The sequence below is a fragment of the Neofelis nebulosa genome, chromosome 8 (genome assembly GCF_028018385.1).
Source record: "Neofelis nebulosa isolate mNeoNeb1 chromosome 8, mNeoNeb1.pri, whole genome shotgun sequence".
Classification (NCBI taxonomy): Eukaryota; Metazoa; Chordata; class Mammalia; order Carnivora; family Felidae; genus Neofelis; species Neofelis nebulosa.
The window spans coordinates 24,157,198-24,172,029 of NC_080789.1; the positions used below are offsets into that span (position 1 = coordinate 24,157,198).

The following is a 14,832-nucleotide window of genomic DNA, read 5'->3' on the forward strand; positions in this document are numbered from 1 at the left end:
TCTCCTGGCCACACTTCTGACACCTCTGAAGATTTGCAACTCAAACCTGGAGAAGTGATTTTGCCTTTTTGGGTCCCTTTTTCCATCTATAAAAATGGGGATGATAAATATTGTGAGTTGCTCCTCAAAGAGTCTGAGCTACTGCTATCAAAATGTTACTCATGAGGTGCCTGGCTGGCTCAGTTGGATAAGCGTCTGACTCTTGGTTTTAACTTAGGTCATGATCTCGTGGTTCGTGGGTTCGAGTCCTGTGTTGGGCTCTGTTCTGACAGTACAGAGCCAGCTTGTGATGCTCCCTTCTCCTTGCCCCTCCCCCACTTGCTGTCTCTGCCTCTCTCAAAATAAATAACTAAACTTAAAAAAAAAAAAAGTTACTCTTGTGGAAACTCAACACTTAGGTGCTGAGTTTTGGCAATTTTCTCTGTCTCCAAAGAGCACTTTGGAATCCACAGAGAAGCAGGACTTAGATGCTCATCGAGACTAACAGGAAAAGCAAAGGAAGTCTGGTTTCTGCAAGACGCTACGTACTTCTGCAAGATACTGAACAGTGACATCTCTGTAGGCTTCATTACTATATGTAGCACTTCCTAGGAAGCAAGGTGTATGTGGGAAAGGCTGGTGGCTGGCAGGGAAAGTAATACTTAGAGAATACTGGTTAAAAGCATGCATTCTAGAGCCAAACCACCTACATCAGAATCCTAGCTCCTCCACTGTCTGCTGGGTAGCTTTTTATAAATCTATCAACCTCTCTAACCTTCAGTTTCCTTACTTGTCTAGATAATAATTATACATACTTCAGGAGATTATATTACAGACTAAAACAAATAATGAATATAAAGTACTTAGCACAGTGTCTGAAACACAGGAAGCAATTCAAAATGTTAGTCGCTAACATTATTATATTTTGATACTAATGAAGGATCAAGGAACCTGCCATGGGAAGGAAATTATGGAAGTACTGACCTCACTTGAAATCAGAAACTCAAGGGAAATATTTTTGGAAAAATGCCAAAATAATCTCACAACCATTAATTGCTTATTATTACCATAAGACAGGTATGCCACAGACAAATGAAGTCCACGGGCCATTGCTTAATTCCATTTCACCAGACATTTTCAGCCTCTCCTGTATATTCCAACAAGCCTTATCGGAAATACAAATATGCAGCCCTATGCTTCTCCCTTTGTTTCTAATCTTCTTAAAGCCAAGAAGCAAAATGAAGAGGGGAAACAAAAAATACTAATGGTCTGAGCCGTAGTATATCTATACCCAGGGGTGGTGGGGTGAGATGAAAAGATCTCCCATCCACGGAAATACCTGGGCTTGAATGACCTGGGATAGGAAGCCTGGGACCCACAGAAAGAGCTATGAGGAAAGAAGGGCTTCAGAAAAAACTTGCCAAGGACAGCGTCGAGTTTCCTGAGCATGAGGAACCAGCTCGGGGGGGGGGGGGGGGGGCGAGGGAGGGGCACCAAACCTCATTAGTCATTGGAGACTCAGAGATCGTATGAGGTCATAAAATGGAATTACCAAACTCACTAAGTAAAGAATAGGAGGAGAAAAGAAAGGCGCACGCTGGCAAAGATCATCCTCAAAAACACGTCTCAGCCCAGAAATGAATGTAAGGAACTCTGTTTCAAGCAAGGGATCCAACTCCCCTTTGGCTCCAAAATGCTACCAAGAAGTAAACTAGTAAAGAAACAGAAGCCCCGGCTTATGTTGTTTAGCAACACCTCCCAAGTACTATTCAAACACAGCCTTTGTTTTCTGTTGCAGTTATTTGACAAAGTTAAATATCATTTTCAAGACAATGAAAAAATAAAAACAATATTAGAAACCCTCCAAAAACGAAATTATATGGCCCACTCTCTAGATTTAGCAAACATCTTTCTTCCTACCGTATTGTGTCCTTTATTAAAATCTAATACTAATGTAGGGTTAATGTGACAGCCCTGAGTACACAGATGAAGTTATAAGGGAAATAAGCTTTTATTACTTTTCCAGAGACAAAGCAATAACTTAGAATAACAGAATGATGTTAAACTTCCTATTGCTTTCAACCCTCAAATTCTCTCTTTTTCTTTCTCCATATCACAGGAAAACTTCCTTAAAAAAAATGAAAACTCCATTTACGAGTTTACAATAGAGCAATAAGTAAGAATAAAAGCATATTTTTGTGACAACATCTTCTAGAGGCAGGTTAAACCGTCTTTGAAATTAGCCCCCAAATTTAACCTTTTTTCTTATTTTCAAGTATACTAGGCTAACTAGCACTACATTGTTACACAGGACTTCACCCTTTTACCCATTCCCAGTAAGCCAATTCGCCACCAATTTTTTTTTTTTTAACCTCCTGAATCTTTCTCAAATTTGTAATTTCCTTTCAGGACTCTTCATATTCTATCTTCTCAAATGCATCCTCCTAGCCCACTGGACTGGGAGCTAGTATATCTTGTGTCCTGTATATCTTGTAAACTGTATATCTTATCTCCAACCCCTCCCCACTACTTAAAAAAGTCAACAATTTCCCACCACTTACAGAATCATACCCCCACTCTCTGGCATGCCCCACTTATAGGTCTGTCTACTCTCTCCTCTCTCCTCAATACCCCCCCCCCACCCTACTTCCCACCCACCCACACACATACCCTCCAGCATGGCCACCACTACTATCTTAACTCTACAGTTCTAGAAAGCCCATGATTCTCTAATCCTCCCATGCTATTGTAATCTCACTCATCACCTTCTGCATCTTAATTACGTGTCCTTCTTGTTTACTGTAGTTAACAAAGAGTTATACAGCTTTTATGTGCCAGGTCTTATTCAATGAGCTTTGTGAGTATTAGCTCATTCAATCATTACAACCCTGTGAGACAGATACTATTACTCTCTCCATTCTGTAGATGATGAAAACGGCACAAATCAGTTAGGAAACCTGCCCAAAGCCACACAGCCAGTAAACTGGTGGAGGGAGGGAAGACGCAAGATTCGAACCCAGACGGTCCAGCTCCATGTCTGTTCCCTTCACCACACATGCACTGCCCTTTTTCTGCTTCTTCATTTCCTTGCTCTGTATCATCTCCTCTGCAAAGCCCTCTCTGACTACCAACCACAATCACACATCAACCCCTCGTATGTGTCTCATGAAGAGTCTTATTATATGATAACTATCACAACTCTTCTTCTCATTTTCGACCATAAGTTACTAGAAGGCAGACGTCATCATTCATCATGGTATCTCAGCACAGGTGCTCAATACCTGTTTGACGAATGACCCAATAAGGATGACAGATAGCCTTATTACATGTTCCATAGTTGGTATAAGGAGAAATTCAAAGAAAGCGGAACCTAAGGATGACTTGGTTCTCTCAGCATTTCGTGTTTCCAGCTAACATTATATCCAAGCCATAGATTGTAGGGAACACTTCAACGCATGCCGCTACCTCCATTCTCAGTTATATAGATCAGCACCGTCCAACATAATGTTCTCAGGTCCTAGATATGCTCTGTATCTGTGCTGACCCACATGTTGAGCACTTAGTGAGAGACCGGGAAACTGACTTTTTTAGTTTACTTTGTTTTAAATTTAAATAGTCACGTGTAGCTAGTAGCTAACATATTGTGTAGTACATGTCTGGACCATTTGCAAATCATAAAGTGGCAGAGAACAGAGCCCCGAGAGGAACAGAGAGTGGGAAGCAGGAAGAAATATGCAGAGAACACATAGCACTGGGATAGCAAACCTGCCTGGTATCACTGGGACTGTGGAGTTTCATGGGACTTTTGAGAACAAAAACGTGGCAGTCCTAGGCAAACTAGAACTACTGGTCAACCTCCTCAGTGCCTGGAAGGAAGTAAAAGTATATGCCATGCAGGAACTCAAGAAACTGAAGCAGGAAATCAGAGTAGGAAAAACACTGAGTTTGGGACAAGGTGAAGATAAAAATATATGAAAGGCTGGAAGAAGGCTGTTGTTTTGGAAGCCCCACCCTCTTCAGATTTCCATGTATCTACATATTCCAACACCCAAGTTCTAGCATAGAGATTTCAAACAAATGTGTATCATTTGCTTTTATACCTGCTCTTATTCAAATACATGTGCCTTATTTTACTCATCTGTCTCTTATTGGGGAATTCAAGACGTCAGCTACTCGACTTGTCTGATCTGTCATTTACATTTCCATTCTCATCCCATAATCTGTTAATCTTTCCAGTATCTCAGTGCAAGACTGAATTAAATTCCCATATTGAATCTCAACATGAAAGGCATTTCTTTGTGAGCAGCTCAATATGATGTTCTTCTAAATGACATTTAAAATGTTCAGCTCAGTAATGGGATGATAAAGAAGGGCACCCGGTGTTAGTACACATCGGTAAAAAGAACATTTTTTTTTATTAGTCAGAAACCAAAAAGATAGAACAAGATAATTAAAAAAGAAAAAGTTTATTCCTACTAGACTGCCACAAGAGTATTATGACTCAAAATGTAATAGTCACTGAATTCCTACGGGAATCTAACTTCTTAAAAAGACATCAGACATCAAAGTCTGAGTCATGCCACATTAACCACCAATGGCCAGAGAAAAGTTTGAATGCCACTGGAAAAGTTAAATATTAGACTTTCCCTGAAACATTTAAACTCAGTGAAGTAGGTATTGCAGTTGTCATACCGCCTTGTGTGCATTCTTTATCGGTTTCCAGACCGATCTTTGCACCCCCCTTCTGTTGCTATGGTGACCCAAATAAATTCTCCCCTGAGATTCATTTCTCTCAGATGCCAATGCACCAGGTCAAGCAGGCAGGCAGGCTAGCAAATAATGCACTGGCCCTAAACATTCTCACACTCTCCAGGCAGCCACAAAGAGCTTTCCTCCACACATCACACCCTATTTCAACATTTTCAAAACTATAATTCCATTACTTTGAGAAAAAAAAATTATCCCAAGCTTTCCTACTGTTTTTTGTTTGTCTAACTAACAATATGAATCCCTACAAAAGGCAAAGAGTAAGAAACTGAACATAAGAAATTCTCCTAGCATCTACTTCATCACCCTTATGTTCACCAATAAGACCTAAATGATAAGTTCTTGGTAAAATAAAGATAAATCCAAGGACTTGCACCATCTGACCTCCATATAATACTAGCAGATGTGATATTAAGTACTTAGAATTAGAGACTGGGGTGACTGAGATATTATTTAAAAAATTCATGAAGGAAGGCATGTGGTCCGTAGAAAATATGCAGACATAATTCTAGGGGAGAAAGGCTTAAAGTTTTTTTTATCACTAGAGATGCTACAATTTAAAGTCTCTAGTGTTTGAGCATCCTTGTCCCCCATGTATGTTAAATATATACTGCATATAATGCAAACATTTCTCAAGATAGAGCAGACTACCAAGCAGCATTTCTCAGTGACAGTATACACGTTAATAGGAAGCAAAGAGATACTACCTACATTTGCTAAAAATCCAAGTCTATTCATTTTGACCCCAAAACTAATACAAGGCATGTAATAAGAAAGAGTGAAGTGGGTATTCTACTCTGGGGCTGCTAGTAATAATGGCTCATCTGTATTAACACTTCCCCTCTGGCCCTTAGGAATGCTTCACCACAACCCTATAAAGGTTGTTACCTTCACTTTCCAGATGATGAAACCAAGGCACAGAGGGATAAGTTCATTTATCAAAAGTGACACAGCCAACAAGAACTGGTATGGGAGTATAACTCTTAGCTCAAGCACCTGGGCTTGCTACCTCAATGCTGTACCGTCCCGGATGGTATTCAATGCACTTGTATGAATCAGACCTTGATTAGAAACTTTCTACCTTTAAATAGCTTCCTATCACCATCTGTCCTCCACATCTCAACATACATGTAATTACTCACTATTTCTCTCTTTCTGTCCCTATCCCGTTTCTCTCTCTCTCCTTTTCCCAGTGCTCCTTGACCAAAGCATCACTGTCCAGATGTTTTCTGAGGAGCTTAGCACTGCTAGAACAGGATGTTACTCCTCTACCGACTTTGTGGTTCAGGACACAAATGAAACTCTCAGGAGCCAGAGACCACAAGCCAGAGGAAGCTTCCACTAAGCCTGGAAGAGCAGCCAGAGGTTACCACTGTCTCAGAATACAAAGGTGATGAGACCAGGGAGATAAAAAGCAAGCACATACTTTCCATTCTATGCCATGGTTTCCCCAGAAGCAGGGGAAAAAAAAAAAAAAAAAAAAAGAGTGGATTGGCTGCCGCCACACTTGTACACAAGGGCTCTAGCCAGACTATAAGAAGAGGATGATTCAACGAGAGGGTTGGATAAATCAGAATGGAAAGCTTTGAACAAACAAACAAGTGCAATGAGGTTAGAGATTCAAGGAGAAAGAACAGGAAAGAACAGAAGAGAGGGAGCAGGTCAGTACATAACTAGGCACTTTTGTGCCCACCTCACACAGGTTCTGCGCCCCTGTGGTGTCTCCCTCTGGCTTATCCAGCTTCTTAGTACGTGACTCTCTCCTTCCTCTCCACTACAGGTTGAAACCGAGTTTGGTATTTGGAGGGTCAGCATGGGTATTTTTCAGTGACTTTTGAAATCCCTTTTCTTATAGACCAGTGTCTTTCTCTTATTAGGAACTCAAAAATATAAATGCTGGACACTCTTTGGTCTTGAAATACCAGTTGAATTTCTTAATGGCCATCAATACAAGTGGGACTAACATGAAGAAATTTGCCTTAAAGGCAGCTAACTTTTGGAGGGGAATATATCTACTCTATATAATCAAGGGATACCTGTTTTTGACATCAAAGGAGTTACGAGCATTCATATTCCTCTCCAAAGGACAGCTAGGAATCTTCTAAGCAGAGTCCTGGCATGACTCACTTGTTAAGTGTTTGCTGCCCCGGGCACAAAAGTGTCTCATCAACAAGACATGGGGTTTTGGGTAACTGCCTCTTAAGTAGGTTCAGCTCTTAACCTGGACTGCATAATTTCCTCCTTCATTGTAAATGATTTACTTTCTCAAGAATTAAATTATTTTTAAAGTTCTTCTAAATTAAATGAGTAAATAAAAAGATCTTTGACCAAAAAAAATTGAGTAATTTTATTAGGGATATGATAAATGTGATAGGTTGCAGTAGCCTGAAAATCCCGTTACATGCAATTAAGGAGCTACATTAATGTAATTGTAGACTTCCTAGCATTTTAGCCCAGCACATATAGCATTTACAGATAATTGCATAGTAAGGGGGAAAATGCAAGCTGTGAGTCTAGCATGCACGTGACTCATGTTGTCAAATTAAAACCTGGTTGGGTTTCTCCTTGAGTTATTATCTATGAAAAGCTTAATTTTTATCTTTTTAAGATGGGAAAATGCACAGGCATGCAAATGAAATTTTTCCTGTTAAAAACCATGCAAAGAACAATGAAATTACAGACATTATTAAAATAAAGTAATAGTGATTTGGATAACAGTAATTCCAAATTTGTAACTCTTTGACTAGAACTTCACTGAACAAAGAATTCTAAGGCAAATTAATATGGTAAACAGTAAGCAAGGATAGGTAACTTACTTTTATTTTTATGAGACCCCTGATGTGCACACTGTTTGCATAAAAATGATGCTAAAATTACTAAAAAGCCAATGGGTGATAGGAAAATACCATAGAAAAAAATGTTCAACTAGGCTGGAAGAAATCTGAGTTCATAGGAAATTACACAATCTTGAAAAAAAATTAAACACTCTAGATCTCAGTTTTCTCAATTATCAAACTCAGTGGTTGAAATAGATAAGCCACAGAAGTCTCCTCAATCTCTAGAAATTAAGATCTTATCTAACTGTTGAAGTGGGCCCAGCAGGACAAATACTTTACAGCTATCAGGTTGAATTATTAATCTCAATTTGAAAACTGTACATGTATTTTTTAAAAATTTTACCTGTATTTTTTAATGTTTATTTTTGAGAGTGCAAGTGGGGGAGGGGAGGGTGGACAGAGGATCCAAAGAGGGCTCTGCACTCACAGCAGTGAGCAGCCTGATGTGGAGCTCGAACTCGTGACCCATGAGATCATGACCTGAGCCAGTCAGACGCTCAACTGAATGAGCCATCCAGGCGCCCCCACCTGAATTTTTAAACAGCTAAACTTTTCATTATTTAATTTCACCTGCCTTCAGATATGGTAGGGGAATAACACGGGCCAGACACTTCTGATGTATCAGGAACTGTAATAGCCTCTTCTACATACACTGAATAGGTCTGCAGTATCAGTATACTCTGTTGGGGAAAAAAATACCAAATTTAGTTTGTGCAGGGCTAATTTTACATTAAAAATGGCTATAATCATTTTAAACTCATTTAACTGAAATATGTGCCTAAGACTACAGTCATGATCACAGCGGTCATAGACCCAAAGCCTCTGCTGAGTACTGGGTATGGCACTGAGTATGCTGGGCCCTTAATCTTCCAAAACGCCCCACAGGGAGAAGGTACAATGACCATCTCCCTTTTACAGATGCACAAAGTAAGCCTTGGGGAGGCTGGGCAACTAGTCCAAGGCCACCCAGCAGGCATATGCTGAAGCCAGGATTTCAACTCAGGTCAGACTCTAATCTAAAGCTACGCACAATCAGGTTTGCACATGGGCTCAAGAATGAAGTTATTCCCTTCTTCCCACCGCCCTCTAGTCATTAAAGAGGTCAGAGGGAAGTGGCTATATAATAAACACCCTCTATCTATACTGAATTCATGAAGAATAAGTAACTGATCCAGTGCCTTTCCCACTCCTGCTCCTGTATGATAGAAAACAAATATTCTTGCTAAAGGGCTTGGATGGAAGCTATCAACAGGAATGAAATCTTCAATGATAGCTGGCCGGAACCACACAGCAATACATTATCACTAATACAGTTCATGGAACATTCATTCATTTTCTTTAACATCAAGTTTAACTTTGCAGGAAGCGAGTTATGTTATAAAACTGCAAAAAAAAGAAAAAAAAAGAAAAAAAAGTCCAAAAATGTTGATATGATTGTCTATCTAGCAGAATGGAGACAATTTGCAGCGAAATAATTGGTACATTTTCCCACTGCATTATGTTTCTCAAAACATGTTACTGTGGGAGGAGATTAGCTTCCCCTTTCTTCAGGAAGAAAATGACTTGTCTCCTATAGTGAATAGAACTGTCATTCTGTGAGCTGACAAATGCTAACAACCTTTGGAGGTGCAGTGTGCCAGCATCTAAAAAACAAATAAAATAAAATGAAGACTCCAATAACCAAAGAAATAAAGGTCATGAAAGGAAATAATAGGGTAAGGGCCCTTAAACATTTAAAAAAATGTATTGGAAATCTGCTTAATGCTACAAATTAACAGTCATACAGTAAAATGAAAGGAAACAAATAAATCATTCTAAATTAAAATCACTTCAATTAGTTTACATTTTTATGTTAGGTTCCATAGCACCAAATTAAATATAACGGATTCTATTCTGTTTTGCTAAAAATATAGTTGCACTAGGAAGACAATTAATAGAGGCCACAGATATTCCAAATCGTAATGATCAGAATCAGAGACGGGATCATCAGGACTGAGGTAGCACTGGCTCCATTATGAACTTCTTGCACCCTTGGTCCCATGATCTTGGTGGGATTAAAATAAGACTGGTGACAGAGAAAAAACTGATGGGAGACCACAGGATGATGCTGGATGGATGAGAGGTCCTGAGAGGCAGTTATAACAGAGCTGACTGAGATTCTGGCATATGATGCAGTCAGAAGAAGCTTCTGGTCAATCTTGGTCTCCCTTTTTCCTGTCAGAAAAGGCTCTCAAATAATGACATTTTTTATGGCAGTATTTTCTTTTTGTTATTTTTTATTTCCATCAGATAAAAATCTATAACTGACAAAACTCAGATTTTTGTCTGTCAAGAAACTATTTACATTCTTGTTATCCTAAGTAAATTCCCAAATACTTAATCATCAGAAAATTGAGGGGCGTTGCTAAAAACCAAAGTGTACCATAGTGAAGGGGGCTTTAAACAACGTTAAGTACTGTTCTGTACTTCATGAACATGTAGATGTATGAGTAGAAGGGTCTTCAACAGAAATCCTAAAGTCTGCATAAGAGATACAGTTCTTCATAAATAACCGTAACAGTAATATATGATTATTATCTACAGAGCACTTAATATATACCATGCACTGCACTAAGTCCTTGACCTATATGAAGTTATTTGCCCTTCACAGTTCTGTGAAATGTACTATGGTCATCTTTATTTTGAAGGAAAACAGAGGATTAGAGAATCTGAATAGTTACTCAAGGTGCCACTGGTAAGGGGTCAACTTTAGATTTGGTAATTTTTTATTGGAAGTTACTATGAATTTTACACTGCTGGATGTTGTATATTTTTGTATTCTTTTCTTGAGCTGTGTTCTGGAATGCTGTAAAGTTACTTGGGAACAATTCAATTCTTTCAGGTCTTGGTTTTAAGCTTTGCAGGGATGATCAGAGCAGTGTTTAATCAAGGGCTAAATATTCTCCTCAACTAAGGCAAAATTTTTCAGAATTTCAGACATCTGATACCCCATTAATTATGAGGTTTTATACTCTGGCTGGTGGAAACAGGATTTGGTCCCAGGCCTGTGTGAACTCCTAGTATTACCCCCTAAAACTTGCAGGTAGTTCCCTCCCTATCCTTGGTAGTTTCCTCTCATCAATGAGCTGGTAATCTATTACTCAGCCAAAGACTCAAGAGGGACCCTCTGCAGAATTCTGGAGCTCTCTCTCCTTGCCTCTCTTCTCTACAATATTTTACTCTATAAATTCTGGCCCTGCCCTCCCTTAACTCTTAGCTCTGTCTTTTCAAGTCAGGGAAACTGCCCTGATCTACCCAGCTTCCCCCTGCCTACACCTTAGCCTGGAAGCTCTCTGGGCAGTGAGCAAGTGCAATTATAGGACTCACCTCATTTGTTTCCCATATCTCAAGAATCACTGTCCATCATGACATAATGTCCAATCTCTTAAAAACTATCCAGTATCATATATGTTGCCTGACTTTCTAGACATTTGAGGAAGGAAGGTAAATCTAGTTCCTTCACTATTAGACAGAAGCAGATGTCCTCAAGCTCAGATATGGAGCCAAGCACTCAGTTTTCACAACCTGAGACCAGAACTGCTTATCCTCATTTTTATGAAGTAGTTCAGACCAGAGAGGTTAAAAAATCTCCTACCTTTTTAATGTTTATTTATTTACAGAGAGAGAGAGAGAGAAAGAGAGAGAGAGCGAGCATGCGTGCACAAGCAGGGGAGTGGCAGAAAGATAGAGACAGAGAGTCCCAAGTAGGCTCCTTGCTGTCAGCACAGAGCCCTAAGTGGGTCTTGCTCCCACAAACCATGGGATCATAACCTGAGCCAAAATCAAGAGTCACACACTTAACCAGCCAAGCCACCCAGGTTCCCTTCTTTCCTTTTAATACATTTTTCCCTAAAATACCATTATGTGTACAGTGGTATTAGAGAGGAGCAGGAGAAGTAGAGTCAGATCTTCTGTGGGTTAAATATTTTCCACGAGGCTCAACTATCAGATTTTCCTCTGAGGGAATGCATACATTTCCTGGGAGCACCACTCCTGAAGGATCATCCACAGGAATTTTTTAAAAATTGCATGTTTATGCTCATGAATCTCACATAATTATCCATATAGAGTATGACTGAGGTAGGGTTTACTGATGTCTCTGACCATCAGGGGAAATCTGAGAACTGCAGACATAGATCTCATTTTACCCACAGATCTGTTCCTTTAAAGAGCTATGCTTCAACCACTATATTGTATACCTGAAACTAACAGAACACTGTGCATTAGCTACACTGGAATTTAAATAAAAAACATAATAAAAGTTTAAAATATACAGAACATTAAAAAAAGAGTTGTGCTTAAATAAAATTTGAGTAAACTGAAGGATTTCAAAAGCAACAATGAAGTTTACTGTTTAAAACAATAATAATCGCTTTTGTGAACTGAATCAAAGCCCCCATTGTCTTTGTGGAAGTCTGTGTAGCATCATGATTAAAGGCACAGGTTTAATGCAAAAGACAAATAATTTAGTTAAAAACTGGGCAGAAGCAATGGGTAGACATTTTTCCAAAGAAGACACACAGATGGCTGAACAGACACAGGAAAAGATGCTCAACATCACTCATCATCAGGGAAATGCAAATCAAAACTACAATGAGATGCCACTTCACACCTGTTGGAATGGCTAAAATTAACAACACAGAAAACAACAGGTATTGGCGAGGATGTGGAGAAAGGGGAGCCCTCTTGCTCTGCTGGTGGGAATGCAATCTGGTGCAGCTGCTCTGGAAAACAGGGTGCGGGTCCCTCAAAGAGTTAAAAATAGAACTACCCCACAACTTTCTAGGTATTTACCCAAAGGATACAAAAATACTTTTGTACAAAAATGACACAAAGGGGCACATGCACCTCAATGTTTACAGCAGCATTATCAACAATAGCCAAATTATGGAAAGAGCCCGAATGTCCACCAACTGATGAATGGATAAAGAAATGTGGTTTGTATATACAAGGCATCCAAATCAGCCAGGAGGAGGTCAAATTTTCACTCTTCACAGATGTCATGATGTCATCATGTCATGTCACAGATGACATGATACTCTATATGGAAAACCCAAAAGATTCCACCAAAAAACTGTTAGAACTGATTCATGAATTCAGCAAAGCTGCAGGATATAAAATCCTATACACCAAATCGGTTGCATTCCTATACACCAACAATGAAGCAACAGAAAGAGAAATCAAGGAATTGATCCCATTTACAACTGCACCAAAAACCATAAAATACCTAGGAATAAATCTAACCAAAGAGGTGAAAAATCTATACACTGAAAACTATAGAAAGCTTATGAAAGAAATGGAAGAAGACACAAAAAAATGGAAAAAGATTCCATGCTCCTGGATAGGAAGAACAAATATTGTTAAAATGTCAATACTACCCAAAGCAATCTACATATTCAATACAATCCCTATCGAAATAATACCAGCATTCTTCACAGAGCTAGAACAAACAATCCTAAAACTTGTATGGAACCAGAAAAGACCCTGAATAGCCAAAGCAATCTTGAAAAAGAAAACCAAAGCAGAAGGCACTACAGTCCAGGACTTCAAGCTATATGACAAAGCTGTAATCAAGACAGTATGGTACTGGCACAAGAACAGACACTCAGATCCATGGAACAGAAAAGAGAACCCAGAAATGGACCCACAAACGTATGCCCAACTAATCTTTGACAAAGCAGGAAAGAATATCCAATGGAATAAAGAGTCTCTTCAGCAGGTGGTGCTGGGAAAACTGGACAGCAACATGTAGAAGAATGAACCTAGACCATACACAAAAATAAACTCAAAATGGATGAAAGACCTAAACATAAAATAGGAAGCCATCAAAATCCTTGAGGAGAAAGCAGGAAAAAACCTCTTTGATCTTGGTCACAGCAACTTGTTACCCAACACATCTCTGGAGACAAGGGAAACAAAAGCAAAAATGAACTACTGGGACCTCATCAAAATAAAAAGCTTCTGCAGAGAGAAGGAAACAATCAGCAAAACTAAAAGGCAACCGACAGAATGGGAGAAGATATTTGCAAGCGACATATCAGACAAAGGGTTAGTATCCAAAATCTATAAAGAACTTACCAAACTCAGCACGCAAAAATCGGCACATGAAAAAACGCTTAACATCACTCATCATCAAGGAAATACAAATCAAAACCACAGTGAGATACCACCTTCTACCACCTGTCAGAATGGCTAACATTAACAATTCAGGCAACAACAGATGTTGGCGAGGATACAGAGAAAGAGGATCTCTTTTGCATTGTTAGTGGGAATGCAAGCTGGTGTAGCCACTCTGGAAAACAGTATGGAGGTTCCTAAAAAAATTAAAAATCGAACTACCCTACGACCCAGCAATTGCACTACTAGGTATTTATCCAAGGGATACAGGTGTGCTGTTTCGAAGGGACAAATGCACCCCCATGTTTATAGCAGCACTATCAACAATAGCCAAAGTGTGGAAAGAGCCCAAATGTCCATCAATGGATGAATGGATAAAGAAGATGTGGTATATATATACAATGGAGTATTACTCAGCAATCAAAAAATCTTGTCATTTGCAACTACGTGGATGGAACTGGAGTGTATCATGCTAAGTAAAATTAGTCAGAAAGACAAATATCATATGACTTCATTCATATGAGGACTTTAAGAGACAAAACAGATGAACATAAGGGAAGGGAAACAAAAAAATATAAAAACAGGGAAGGGGACAAAACATAAAAGACTCTTAAATATGGAGAACAAACAGAGGGTTACTGGAGGGCTTGTGGGAGGGGGGATGGGCTAAATGGGTAAGGGGCACTAAGGTCTACTCCTGAAATCATTGTTGCAGTATATGCTAACTAATTTGGATGTAAAAGAAAGAAAGAAGCAAACAAACACACAAACTGAGAAAAATAAAAAATAAAAATAAAAAAGAGAAATATTTCAATACAGAAAATGTGGCTTGTATCTACAATTGAATATTACTCAGCCATAAAAAAGAATGAAATCTTGCCATTCACAGTGATGTGCATGGAGCTAGAGAGTATTATGCTAAGGAAAATAAGTCAGTCAGAGAAAGACAAATACTATATGGTTTCACTCGTAAATGGAATTTAAGAAACAGAACAAATGAACGTGGTGGGGGGAGAGAGGCAAACCAAGAAACAGACTCTTAACCACAGAGAACAAACAGAGGGTTGCTGGAGAGAAGATGGGCAGGGGGATG

At 39.2% G+C, this 14,832-nt stretch overlaps 1 pseudogene; it reads left to right on the forward strand.

Moving 5' to 3' along the window:
* The first annotated feature begins 3,711 nt into the window (after nt 1–3,711).
* Nucleotides 3,712–14,832, forward strand: part of LOC131483790 (tigger transposable element-derived protein 1-like) — a 52,918-nt pseudogene continuing 41,797 nt past the window's right edge.